This window comes from Moschus berezovskii, chromosome 8, assembly GCF_049115385.1.
Source record: "Moschus berezovskii isolate FMDL1 chromosome 8, NW_MosBer_1.0, whole genome shotgun sequence".
NCBI classification, from domain to species: Eukaryota; Metazoa; Chordata; class Mammalia; order Artiodactyla; family Moschidae; genus Moschus; species Moschus berezovskii.
In genome coordinates this window covers 65877985-65890534 of record NC_142467.1, presented here as the reverse complement: position 1 = coordinate 65890534, position 12550 = coordinate 65877985, and the positions used below count along the sequence as shown (strand labels likewise).

Here is a 12550-nt window from a genome sequence, read left to right as displayed (position 1 = left end):
AAACTTCATTTGTCCATTGTGTTTATCTTTGCCAAAATTCTCATTCCCTGGCAAGTTGTCAGCAAATCAGTATCCTATTTAGTTGAAAAAGTCATCTAGTTGAAAATCTGTAGGTTGAAGAGAAGACAGTCTGCATTCACTACCTAGACCCAGAGTTTATGCCATGAATATTAGTAATATACTTGTGGTTTTTATTCCAACAGTTGCCAGACTGAGAATCATGAACAACCCTTAGGAAATATAAAGCAATTGACAGTTGATAGTTTTATAACAAAAGAATCTTAGATATTGGTACAAATATTTACAGTGTTATAGTTGTCGCTAGGTATATGAGAATGAAAGTAGAGCTGTTGGCAACATACATTTTCCTTTTTTAAGCACCCAGATTTCATTGTTCTGGGTTGATGAGGATTTCATCATCAGAATATCATTTGTGTTTTAAGATATGCATCACAGATATGTTGTGAAGTAAAAGGTACTTTTAATACCTGATTTCTCTAAGATCAGAGTGGCAGAGGTGAAGTGACTTAAATTCTTTGGTAAGCTGTTACACTGTAGTGTGGCCTTTTTGATGATACCATGGGAAGAGGTTACACACTTAAAGGAAACTTGAAGCTGTTTTGAAGTCAGTGCCAAGTAAAAATCTTGGCTAAAAAACAAAATACAAAAGCCTACTGGAGTGAAAGTATAGTGGGTACAGTAGTAATGGCTTTTTAGTACATACTTGCCATAAAAAATACTTGATTTATTTCATTAAACCATTGCGGTTCTACTGAAGGTGCTAAATGAGTTGGAATATCCCTTTACTGGTAAGAAAACTTGAATCACAGACAAGTTAAGTAATTTACCCAGAGTCACAATACCCAGTTCAGAGTCAGTATCTGAACCTGTGTAGAACTGGAGCTCTTAAAATTCTGCTCACCACTGGATGAGTTTAAAGCTGGTGTTCTGGTTTTAGTAGTAGGTGTTTTTGTGCTGGCCCTGAAATAGATAAATGTGACTATGGAATTCTAATACATTCATTTTACTGCCTTGCCAGTAGCTAAAATTCTTTTCTGAGAACCTAAGGGCTCTTAAGGAGAAGGAAACGGTAACCCACTCCAGTATTCTTGCCTGGAGAATCCCATGGACGGAGAAGCCTGGTAGGCTACAGTCCATGGGGTCGCAAAGAGTCAGACACGACTCAGCGACAGAACGGAATGGAACGGAAGGGCTCTTAAAGCAGCTTCTTTACAAGGAAAGTGACAGGGCTTTTTTGTTGTTTTTTAAGTTTTCTCTGTCTTTTTTCTCATGACTTTAAAAATCTTTATAAAGTTTTTAAATCTTCAGAAATCTTTTAAAGATTGTCATTCTTTCAGGCATTTATTTCCATATGAGCGTGGTGTTTTTATAAGAATCTACCCATTTTGTCTTTGACCTGCCTGGTGTTGGTTTGTGACCTCTGAAGCTGGATTGTGGTCTGTGGTCTGTCATTTGCCCCACTGTCCTTGGCCTAACTTTTTTTGGGACAGGTTGCATGTAGAATGGCAGTCACCCTAGTTGCTACCCTAGCTGCACACTACCTACCAGCACCACAGACACGGAAGTTCCTTTTCCTTGTCTTTTTTGTTTTGTTTTTACTTGTTGATTTTATTAATTTGTCTCAAATAAATGTCAGTTCTTTCTCATTAAGGAAGATATTTTTAACTAGTTTCAAAAATTTCTATTTTCTGTATTTATGTGACGCTGGGTTCATCATAAATTTTTTATATTGGAATTTTTAATCTTTATTAGGTCTATGTCATTTTTCTGAAAATCCGAAGTCTCCTATTTCATCTGCCTCTCTGTATTCTGTGTACTAGGCCTTATGGTAGTGAAAGTAGTAACAAAGAGACCCCAAAATGTGATGGCTCTGATAAAGCATATTTCTCACCATGTAAGTGTCCTGTGCTGTCCTTCATCCAGTCTTTCTTTCTGGTTCTTATTTTGCCATTTTCAAAACGTGGCTTCTGAGATAACTCAGTTGCTTTCGTTTTAGCCCCTGAAGGAATGGCCTTTGGAAATCTAAGCTATAAGTTGTATAACTTCTCATGTTCTTTTGACTGTAGGTTGATAACAGGAATACATATAGCCTTAAGAGGCAATGGGGAAATGTAGTCTCTACTTGAGAAGCCAGGTCTAGTTATGCAAGAAGAGAATGGATTTTAGTGCAACATCCCTATAGGTGAATAAAGGTTGTGGGCTGAAGTTGGAGTAGAATTAAGAAGCAAAAATCCTACAGATTACAGGAAGCCAAATTGAGGGTTGTGAAGCTAGTTTAAATCATTATTAGCTGTCATTTTTTAAAAAACATTTACTGAAGATCAGCATGCCGTCATTGAGCCAAACACTCTTCTGAGTACGCTAGACTATTGCTTTGTGTCTAATGAAAGATTTGGATAAGTAGGAAATTATAAAATATGATGAATAGTATTTCTGAGACAAATGAAGCGGGCTATGAGAATACTCAAAAAGATGTTTAAGCTGAGAGCTGAAAGATGAGTTCAGATTGGTGTGAAAGGAGGAGAGTATTAGAGACAGGAAAACAACATATGCACACAGACACATATATGTAAGCCTGGAAAGCATGATATTCTTTAAACAATTTATTGTGTATGGTAGGTGGGAGTGGTGAGCAAGGGCTGAGGGGAGATGAAATGGATCAGATCATAGAAGAGCCCAGACAATCAATTTAAAGTTTCTTTTTTTTGAGACAATGGTGAGCCATTAGGAAGTTTTAAATAAGGAAATGACACTCGAAGTTTAGGTTGGCTTGGAGGAGTAGAAATCAGAGGCAGGCACAGTGGTAAAATCTCATTTGGGTGAGATACTCTGATTAAGATCGGGCAATGGGAAAGAGAAGTGGACAGGTTATGACCTGAAACAGGCAGTTAATAAAACTTGGTATCAGTAATGAGGGAAAGAGAGGAGTTGAAGATAATAAGTGGTGACACAGGATTAAGTAGGCTATGGAGTGTGAGAGTGTGTGCATACACATGCACACATAGGAGACGTGGTTAGGTATTGGTGTATAGTCACTAAGTTGTATCCAAGTCTTTTGTGACCTCATGGACTATATCCCACCAGGCTTCTCTGTCCATGGGATTTCCCAGGCAAGGATACTGGAGTGGGTTGCCATTTCCTTCTGCAGGGGATCTTCCTGACCCAGGGATTAAACCTGTGTTTCCTGCATTGGCAGGCAGATTGTTTACCACTGAGCCACCAGTACAGTAGTAATAGCTATAGTCGCCATGTTGCACATTGCATCTCCATGAATTACTTATTTTATAACCTGAAGTTTGTACCTTTTGACTCCACTTATCCATTTAGCAGACACCCTACCCCCCACCAATCTGTTACATACCAATCTATTCTCTGTAAGCTTGGTTTTGGTTTTATAGATTCCATTTAAAGCTGAGATCATACAGTATTTGTCTTTGTCTGTCTGACTTATTTCACTTAGCATAGTACCCCATGGATCCATCCATGTTGTTGCAGATGGAAAGATATTCTTTTTTATGACTGAATAATATTTCTGTATATAGATAAACATAGATATCTATTTCAATATATCGTGTTTTCTTTGTCTGTTCTACTGATGAACTCTTGGGTTGTTTCCATATCTTGGCCATTGTAAATAATGCTGCAAAGAACATGGAAGTGCTAGTGTTTTCATTTTCTTGGATAAATACCCAGTATGGATTTGCGAGATCACATGGTAATTTCTATTTTTAATTTTTTGAGGAACCTCTGCACTATTTTCCATAGTGGCTGCGCCAATTTACGTTCCCGCTGACAGTACCCAAGGGTTCCCTTTTCTCCACATGCTCTCCAATGCTTGTTATTTCTTGTCCTTTTGATAAAAGCCATTCTAACAGGTTTGAGGACCACTTTTGAACATAAAGAATTTATTATATTTTAGTTTAAAATAAGCCATTTTAATTAGTCCTTTCCCAGCTTTCAACTGGCCTAATAAATTCAACAACCTTAGTAACTTTTGAGCATCTCCCCTACAATGTATTAAGAGCAGCTCACATGCTGAACAAGACTCAAGTCCCTTTCCTCTAGGAACCCATACTAGAAAACAAATGCTTTAAATATGTAGAACATAAACCATGTAATGCGATTTTTTTTTGTTCTGAATTGATATTTTAACATGCTTTATCTCTCAAATTAGCTACTTAATTTTAGCACAGAGCCAGTGAAACGCTAACCCATCTGCTTAGTCCTAAGCTCTTTAGGCTTGTTTTTAGAGGAATTTCGACAGAAAAACTGGTTATTGTGCTTACTCTCTATAAGCTCAGAAGTATCAGAGAATCCTGTAATAAACCATAGTGGAAAAAATATGAAAAAGTATGTATGTATAACTAAGTCACTTTGTTGTACACCAGCAATCAGCACAACATTGTAAATCAACTGTACTTCAATAGAAAGTAAATTAATGAAGTATCAGATAAGAGGTCATTCATAAGCTGTGATGACTGGCTTTCAAATCATGTTCAGGGCTACTTACATGGCTGTTGTGCTCCCTGTGTAATATAAAGAAACAAATAATAACTACAAAGTGTTATACATCTTCAGTATGCCAGGTGCACAATGGCTGATAACTGAAGCTGATGAATTTTTTTTTTTTTTGGAGTAGCTATGAACCTGTAACAAAAACAGTACACAAGAAGAGTTTGTAAAAATTCCATTTATTTATTTTTAAACTTTTGTTGGGACTTCCCTGGTGGTTCAGTAAAGAATCCACCTTCCAGTGAAGGGGGTGCAGGCTTGATTCTTGGTTGGAGAAGTAAGATCCCATATGCCATAGGGCAGCTAAGCGCACGCACTGCAACTACTGAGCCCGAGAGCCACGCCTGGTAAGCCTATGCACCACGGTTAGAGAGAAGCCCTCGCTGCAGTGAGGTGTCCTGTGTGCCATAACTAAGACCTGACGCATCTATAAATACATAATTTAAAAAAATTTTTTGAAATTACAAACTTAGAGAAAACTTAGTAAAAATAAGAGTATAATCACTGTCCATGTGGCTGTCAACAAGCTTTAGTGATTGAAATTCAGGACCTATTTTTTAAAAAATCTGTATCCCTACCACTCTCTTTCCCCCTCAGTTGTATTGAAGCAAGTTCTCCAAATCATGTCTTCCTAAAATATTTCAATACATTTATCTAAAACTGATATAAAACACATACACATGACAGCATTATTTACACTTTAATAATTCCTCGATATCACCAAATATCCAGACAGTGTTAAAATTGTACTAATTTGGGAATATTCTGTTGGTTCAGTGGGTAGGATTCTGCTTCCACTGCCTAGGGCCCAGGTTCAGTTCCTGGTTGGGGAACTAAGATCCTGCAAACTGCATAGACAGCCAAAAAAAAATTTTTGTCCTAATGTTCCAATAATTATTTAAAAAGTTATTTAATTGCTGTCTCTTTATTGAAGTATAATTTACATATCAAAACATTTCACCCATTTTAAGTATACAGTTCACCCATTTTAAGTACACTTACAGAGAAGTAAAGAATGATTTTGATGCTATCTTTGAAGTTTTGCACTGGATGTTTTTTTAACTTTTTATCTTACATTGGAGTATAGCCAATTAACAATACTGTTATAGTTTCAGGTGACAGCAAAGAGACTCAGTTGTACATATACATGTATCCATTCTCCCCCAAACTCCTCTCCCATCCAGGCTGCCACATGACATTGAGCAGAGTTCCCTGTGCTATACAGAAGACCTTGTTGGGTTATCCATTTTAAATATAGCAGTGAGTACATGTTAATTCCTTTTTGGTCACCTTGCAGATATTTTCTCCCATTCTGTGGGTTGTCTTTCTGATTTGTTTATGACTTCCTTTGCTGTACAAAACCTTTTCAGTTTAATTAGGTCTCATTTGTTTATTTTTGGTTTTATTTTCATTACTCTAGGAGGTGGAGCAAGATATTGCTGTGGTTTATATCAAAGAGTGTTCTGCTTTTGTTTGTAATAACTTTGTTTTTAATTTAACAATGTAATTTAAAGTTTTTGACTATGTCATGCAGCATGTGGGATCTTAGTTCCTTCACCAGGAAGGAACTGCCCCCTGCAGTGGAAGTACAGGGTCCTAACCACTGGACCTTCAGGCAAGTCCTGGAATAACTTAAATGGAGTAAAATCTGTGAAATATTGAATCACTGTATTGTGCACCTGAAACTAAGATAATGTTGTAAATCAGCTGCACTTCATTTAAAAACAAAAGCAGTCTACGGCCACACCACCCTGAACGCGCCTGATCTCATCTGATCTTGGAAGCTAAGTAGGGTTGGGCTTGGTTAGTACTTGGGTGGGAGACCGCATGGGAATACCAAATACTGTAGACTAATAATAAAAAAAAAAAAAGCAAAGAAACCGTACTTATTTGCAGATCAGTATTGAAGAGTGAACTCTTTAAAGGAGTCAATTAAAAGTTCCTAAAAGTTCCTTTATTCCATTTTAGCAACAGAGGGTGAGCATGCGCTCTTCACTGGTCACTTGCTGAGGATACTAGAGACTTCCAAGCCCTGCATTCTCAGTATTGGTTGGCTGCTTTGACCTAAATAAGCCTCATTGTAGAGACAGCAGGACCTAACCTGGTTGATAGCATAGTAAGAACACCTAGTTCATGAAGTGATAGGGAAACTAGTCAGTCATGATTTCTCTACTTCCAAATAGAATCATTGACATAATTTTGATCCATTAAAAGTTTAAAAAGCGTTTTTTTTTTTATCAGTATGAACTCATGGATTCTAACGTGTATCATGCATCTCCTTCTATTGAAATTACTCATTTTTATGCTCAAATTGTTCCATCTTTGGTAGGAGCTAGTTTGACTCCTTGATCATTTTGGCATAACCCTAGTATTCTTCATCTATTTTCTTGCATTTTGATGTGACAAGATGTCCCAGACTCACAAAAAGAGATCTTTTGACTTAGCAAGGCAATTTAGGGAAGCGGTGTGTTGTACCTTGAATTTTAGGATGTATGGGTTTTGAAAGAATTTTCTTCATTTTCCAGAATTGCTATTTTACAAAATATGTAAACTGAGAGAATCCTTACAATGATACTATTATTAAAAAATAATTTTTTTAATAAACAAACGATATTTAAAGAAAGGTGGAATGAGCAAGGAAAACAAAGAAAACAGGACACTAGCTTGAAGTACAACATCTGGCTTGAGATCTGTTCCCAGTGAATTTTAGATTCTAGGGTATCCCTCTGAGCAGACTTCAGAAGTGTGAATGAAATATGGCTAAGCATATTACTTTTGTTTTCAAATTATAGTCCTCCGCACACAGATGTCTTACCATACAATTGCCAGTTTCCTGCTCTCCTAAAGCGTCCTTTATATGTTTTTCTCTCTTCCCTTCACCTCTGCCACAGCACCCCACATCAGCTTCTCAGTGAGAAGTATTTGGATACAGATTTGTTCTTTTCATGGCATTTGACAAAGTAATATTTTTTTGTTGCAATTTGCTTATATGAAGTTAGATATTGTTGATCTAGCCTTTGTGAAAAGTTTGAACCTTTATTTGGAATAGATATATTGACTACTGGTAAAGTGTTGTTCCAAGGCCTTCACTGCCTATTTCAGTAACTTATCTATTTCATCTTCCTAGTTTGATATTTGTAATATGTTACTTTTCTCTTCCTTTTTATGTTTGTAGCAAAACACACTGGATTTAGAGATAGACCTGGGTTTGAGTCCCTGAACAGCTACTCATTAGTTTATGACCTTTCCCAAGTTGTTGCTTATTCTTTCTAAGCCTCAGAAATGGGTTTGTAGTGAGAATTAAATGAGAATAATGCATTTGGGTAATTGGCATACTGACAGTTTAATTTGGGGTTCAAATTCAAGCTCTGTCATTTAATGTGGGAACTTAGGCTACTTACTTACTCTTTTATTTTCATTAAAAAAAATCTGTATCATGTCTATGTCAGGGATATTGCAAGAATAATATGGGATATATAACCAAACTAAAATATTTAACCCAGCACCTGACACATTTTAGTATGAGAATTTTAACTTTTGTTATACATTCTGAAAGGCCTTTTAACATAAAAGTATCTTAATAAAATGAAAGAAGATGCTGGATATTTTAATTTGTAAAACATGCCCATTTATTTGGGTATTTTAGTATTTGAATCAGCGGAACATCAGGCAGTATCATAAGATAGTCTTTTAACTTTCTCGTTATCTGAGTTATCTGGAGTGGTGAATGGATCAGAGAAAGAAAAAGAACATCAACTGATGCACAGTTGTTTTTTTGTTTGTTTGTTTTGCCACACAGCATTAGGGATCTTATTTTCCCTACCAGGGATCAAACCCACAACCTCAGCCCTGAAAGCACGAAGTCCTAACCACTGGACCACTAGGGAATTCCCTGTACAGTTATTCTTGCTTGGAAAACTTGGCTGTAAGGACACTTTGAAAACTTGAATGATTTTACCTTCCTTCTTAAGAATTGCATGCACTGTTTTTTTTGTTTGCTTGCTTTTTAAAAGATTGAAATATAGTAATTGATGTACAATGCTATATAAGGTTCAAGTGTACAACATAGTAATTCACAGTTTTTAAAGGTTATACTCCATTTATAGTTATTATAAAATATTGGCTGACTTCCCTATTTTGTACAGTATGTCCCATAGCTTGTTTATTTTATACTAGTTTGTACCTCTTAAGCCCCTACCCGTATTGTGCCCTTCTCTCCTCCCCTCCCCACTGATAACCACTAGTTTGTACTATTTGTGACTCTCTTTCCATTTTGTTATATTCACTAATTTATTTTTTAGATGCCACATATAAGTGACAGCATATGATATTTGTTTTTCTTTGTCTGACATATTTCACCTAGCATAATACCCTTCAAATCCATCTATCTTGTTGCAAATGGCAGAATTTCATCCTTTTTTATGACTTTTTTTTTTTTAAGTATTCCATTGTATACATATACACTGCTTCTTCTTTATCCATTTGTCTATTGATGGACACTTAGGTTGCTTGGCAACTATAAATAACACTGCTAGGAACTTCGAGGGGCACGTATCTTTTCAAATTAGTGTTTTTGGTTTTTTCAGATATATATCCAGGTGTGGAATTGCAGTGTCATATGGTATTTCTATTTTTAGTTTTTTGAGAAACTTCCATACTGTTTTCCACAGTGGCTGCTCTAGTTTACATTCCCGTCAATAGTGTATGAGCATTCTCTCTTCTCCACATCCTTGCCAACATTTGTGGTCTTTTTGATGAAGCCATCCTGTCAGGTGTGAGGTGCTATCTCATTGTGATTTCAATTTGCATTTCCCTGATGATTAATGATGTTGAATATCTTTTCATGTGCCTGTTGGTCATCAGTATGTCTTTGGAGAAATGTCTGTTCATGTCTTCTGTCCATTTTTTAAATGGGTTGTTTGTTTCTTGATGTTGATTTCTATGAACTGTTTTTGTATTTGGGATATTAATCCCTTACCAGGCATATCATAAGCAAATATTTCATCCCATTTAGTAGATTCTGATGGTTTCCTTTACTGTGCAAAAGCTTTTAAGTCTAATTAGGTCCCATTTGTTTATTTTTTTCCTTTAAGAGACAGATCCAAAAAACAAAAAATTGCTATGATTTATGTCACAGAGATTTTTAGCATATGCTATTTTTAAACAAAAGATATATATAGCCTGTTGCCTTTTTTTTTAGTTGTTCCATGTGGCTTGTAGGATCTTAGTTCCTTGACTAGGGATTGAACCCAAGGCCACGGTACTAAAAACCCTGAGTCTTAACCCTTGGACTGCCAGGAAACTCCCTGTCCTTTTTTATAGTCACCATTTTGATGTCAGTTTTAATATTTTGAAGATAGTGAATCAGTATCTCCAAATGCTACCTTGAGTATAGTATCAAATGCAGTAAGTTGAATCATAATTTATGGATTTCTTTATTGCTTGAAGATTTGGCATTTCCTAAACAGAACTTCTAAAATGTGTTGTAAGCTCAAGTACATCTGAAAAAAATCAGATTCAGTGAGTTGAAAGGGGAATGAAGAACATATTAGGTAAGTAGGTAACTGACCATTAGCTAATGGCTTGGATAGGTATTTTGTATGGTATTTTCTCAATATGCCAGCAGATTTGGAAAACTCAGCAGTGGCCACAGGACTGGAAGAGGTCAGTCTCTTCATTCCAATCCCAAAGAAAGGCAATGCCAAAGAATGCTCAAACTACCGCACAATTGCACTCATCTCACACGCTAGTAAAGTCATGCTCAAAATTCTCCAAGCCAGGCTTCAGCAGTAGGTAAACCGTGAACTCCCAGATGTTCAAGCAGGTTTTAGAAAAGGCAGAGGCACCAGAGATCAAATTGCCAACATCGGCTGAATCATGGAGAAAGCAAGAGAGTTTCAGAAAAACATCTATTTCTGTTTCATTGACTATGCCAAAGCCTTTGACTGTGTCGATCACAATAAACTGTGGAACATTCTGAAAGAGATGGGAATCCCAGACCACCTGACCTGCCTCTTGAGAAACCTGTATGCAGGTCAGGAAGCAACAGTTAGAACTGGACATGGAACAACAGACTGGTTCCAAATAGGAAAAGGAGTACGTCAAGGTTGTATATTGTCACCTTGCTTATTTAACTTCTATGCAGAGTACATCATGAGGAACGCTGGGCTGGAAGAAGCACAAGCTGGAATCAAGATTGCCGGGAGAAATATCAATAACCTCAGATATGCAGATGACACTACCCTTATGGCAGAAAGTGAAGAGGAACTCAAAAGCCTCTTGAGGAAAGTGAAAGAGGAGAGTGAAAAGGTTGGCTTGAAGCTCAACATTCAGAAAACAAAGATCATGGCATCTGGTCCCATCACTTCATGGGAAATTGATGGAAAAACAGTGGAAACAGTGTCAGACTTTATTTTTTTGGGCTCCAAAATCACTGCAGATGCTGATTGCAGCCATGAAATTAAAAGACGCTTACTCCTTGGAAGGAAAGTTATGACCAACCTTGATAGTATATTAAAAAGCAGAGACATTACTTTGCCAACCAAGGTCCGTCTAGTCAAGGCAATGGTTTTTCCCATGGTCATGTATGGATGTGAGAGTTGGACTGTGAAGAAAGCTGATCGCCGAAGAATCAATGCTTTTGAACTGTGGTGTTGGAGAAGACTCTTGAGAGTCCCTTATACTGCAAGGAGATCCAACCAGTCCATTCTAAAGATCAGTCCTGGGTGTTCATTGGAGGGACTGATGCTAAAGCTGAAACTGCAATACTTTGGTCACCTCATGCGACTGAGTTGACTCACTGGAAAAGACTCTGATGCTGGGAAAGGTTGGGGGCGGGAGGAGAAGGGGACGATGGAGAATGAGATGGCTGGATGGCGTCACCGACTCTGTGGACATGAGTTTGAGTGAACTCCGGGAATTGGTGATGGACAGGGAGGCCTGGCGTGCTGTGATTCATGGGGTCGCGGAGAGTCGGACACGACTGAGCGACTGATCTGATCTGATCTGATGGTATTTTCTTATTACTTATAACATCATCAAGTGTTAATATTATAGGAATTCATACCTTATTAGTTGTGATAAGCCAGCTTCCAAACTGGCTCCTAGCAATCCTTACCTTCGGGCATTCATGTTCTTGTGTAGTCCCACCCTACACGCACATGGTAAGATGTATGGTCAACAGGATGTTACAGAAATGATGTGTGATTTCAGAGTCTAGGACATAAAGGACTTCAGCTTTATCATTGTTCTTTTGGATCACTTGGTCTGGGGGAAGCCATCTGTCATGTCATTAGAACATAGAAACTGTCCTATGGAGAGATCCACATGATTAAGAACTGAGCCTTCCTGCCAACACTCAAATTGTCAAGTTGCCATCTTGGAAGCAGATCTTCCAGCCCCAGTCAAGCCCACAAATAACTGGAGCCCAAGCTAGCATCCTGACTGCAACTGTATGACAGATCCTGAACCAGAATGGCCCAGGTAAGCCCCTTCTGAATTCCCGACCCACATAAATGGTATGATATGATAAATGGTTATTACTATTTTAAGACAAAGTTTTAGGGAATTTGTTATGGAACATTAGATAATCAATACCCTGATTATAAATGATTGTTAGGTTTACCAAGTGATCATGTACATAAGGACTAGCCAACTCTTAAGATTTCCCTTTCAAATTAATATTAGGACTCAACTATACTGATAAGGGGGCTTCCCTGGTGGCTCAGAGGGTAAAGCATCTGCCTCCAACGTGGGAGACCCGGGTTCGATCCCTGGGTCGGGAAGATCCCCTGGAGAAGGAAACGGTAACCCACTCCAGTATTCTTGCCTGGAGAATCCCATGGATGGAGAAGCCTGGTAGGCTACAGTCCACCGGGTCGCAAAGAGTCGGACACGACTGAGCGACGGAACGGAACGGAATACTGATAAGGACGTTAGCAACTATCATCATCTTTAACTAACTCTCCCCCACCCCCTAGTCTTTCCATCACACAAGCCTGGCAAAACACTAACTCTG

At 37.8% G+C, this 12550-nt stretch overlaps 1 pseudogene; it reads left to right on the top strand.

Moving 5' to 3' along the window:
* The first annotated feature begins 6266 nt into the window (after positions 1 to 6266).
* LOC129559622 (5S ribosomal RNA) lies at positions 6267 to 6385 on the top strand (annotated as a pseudogene).
* Positions 6386 to 12550: the final 6165 nt, after the last annotated feature.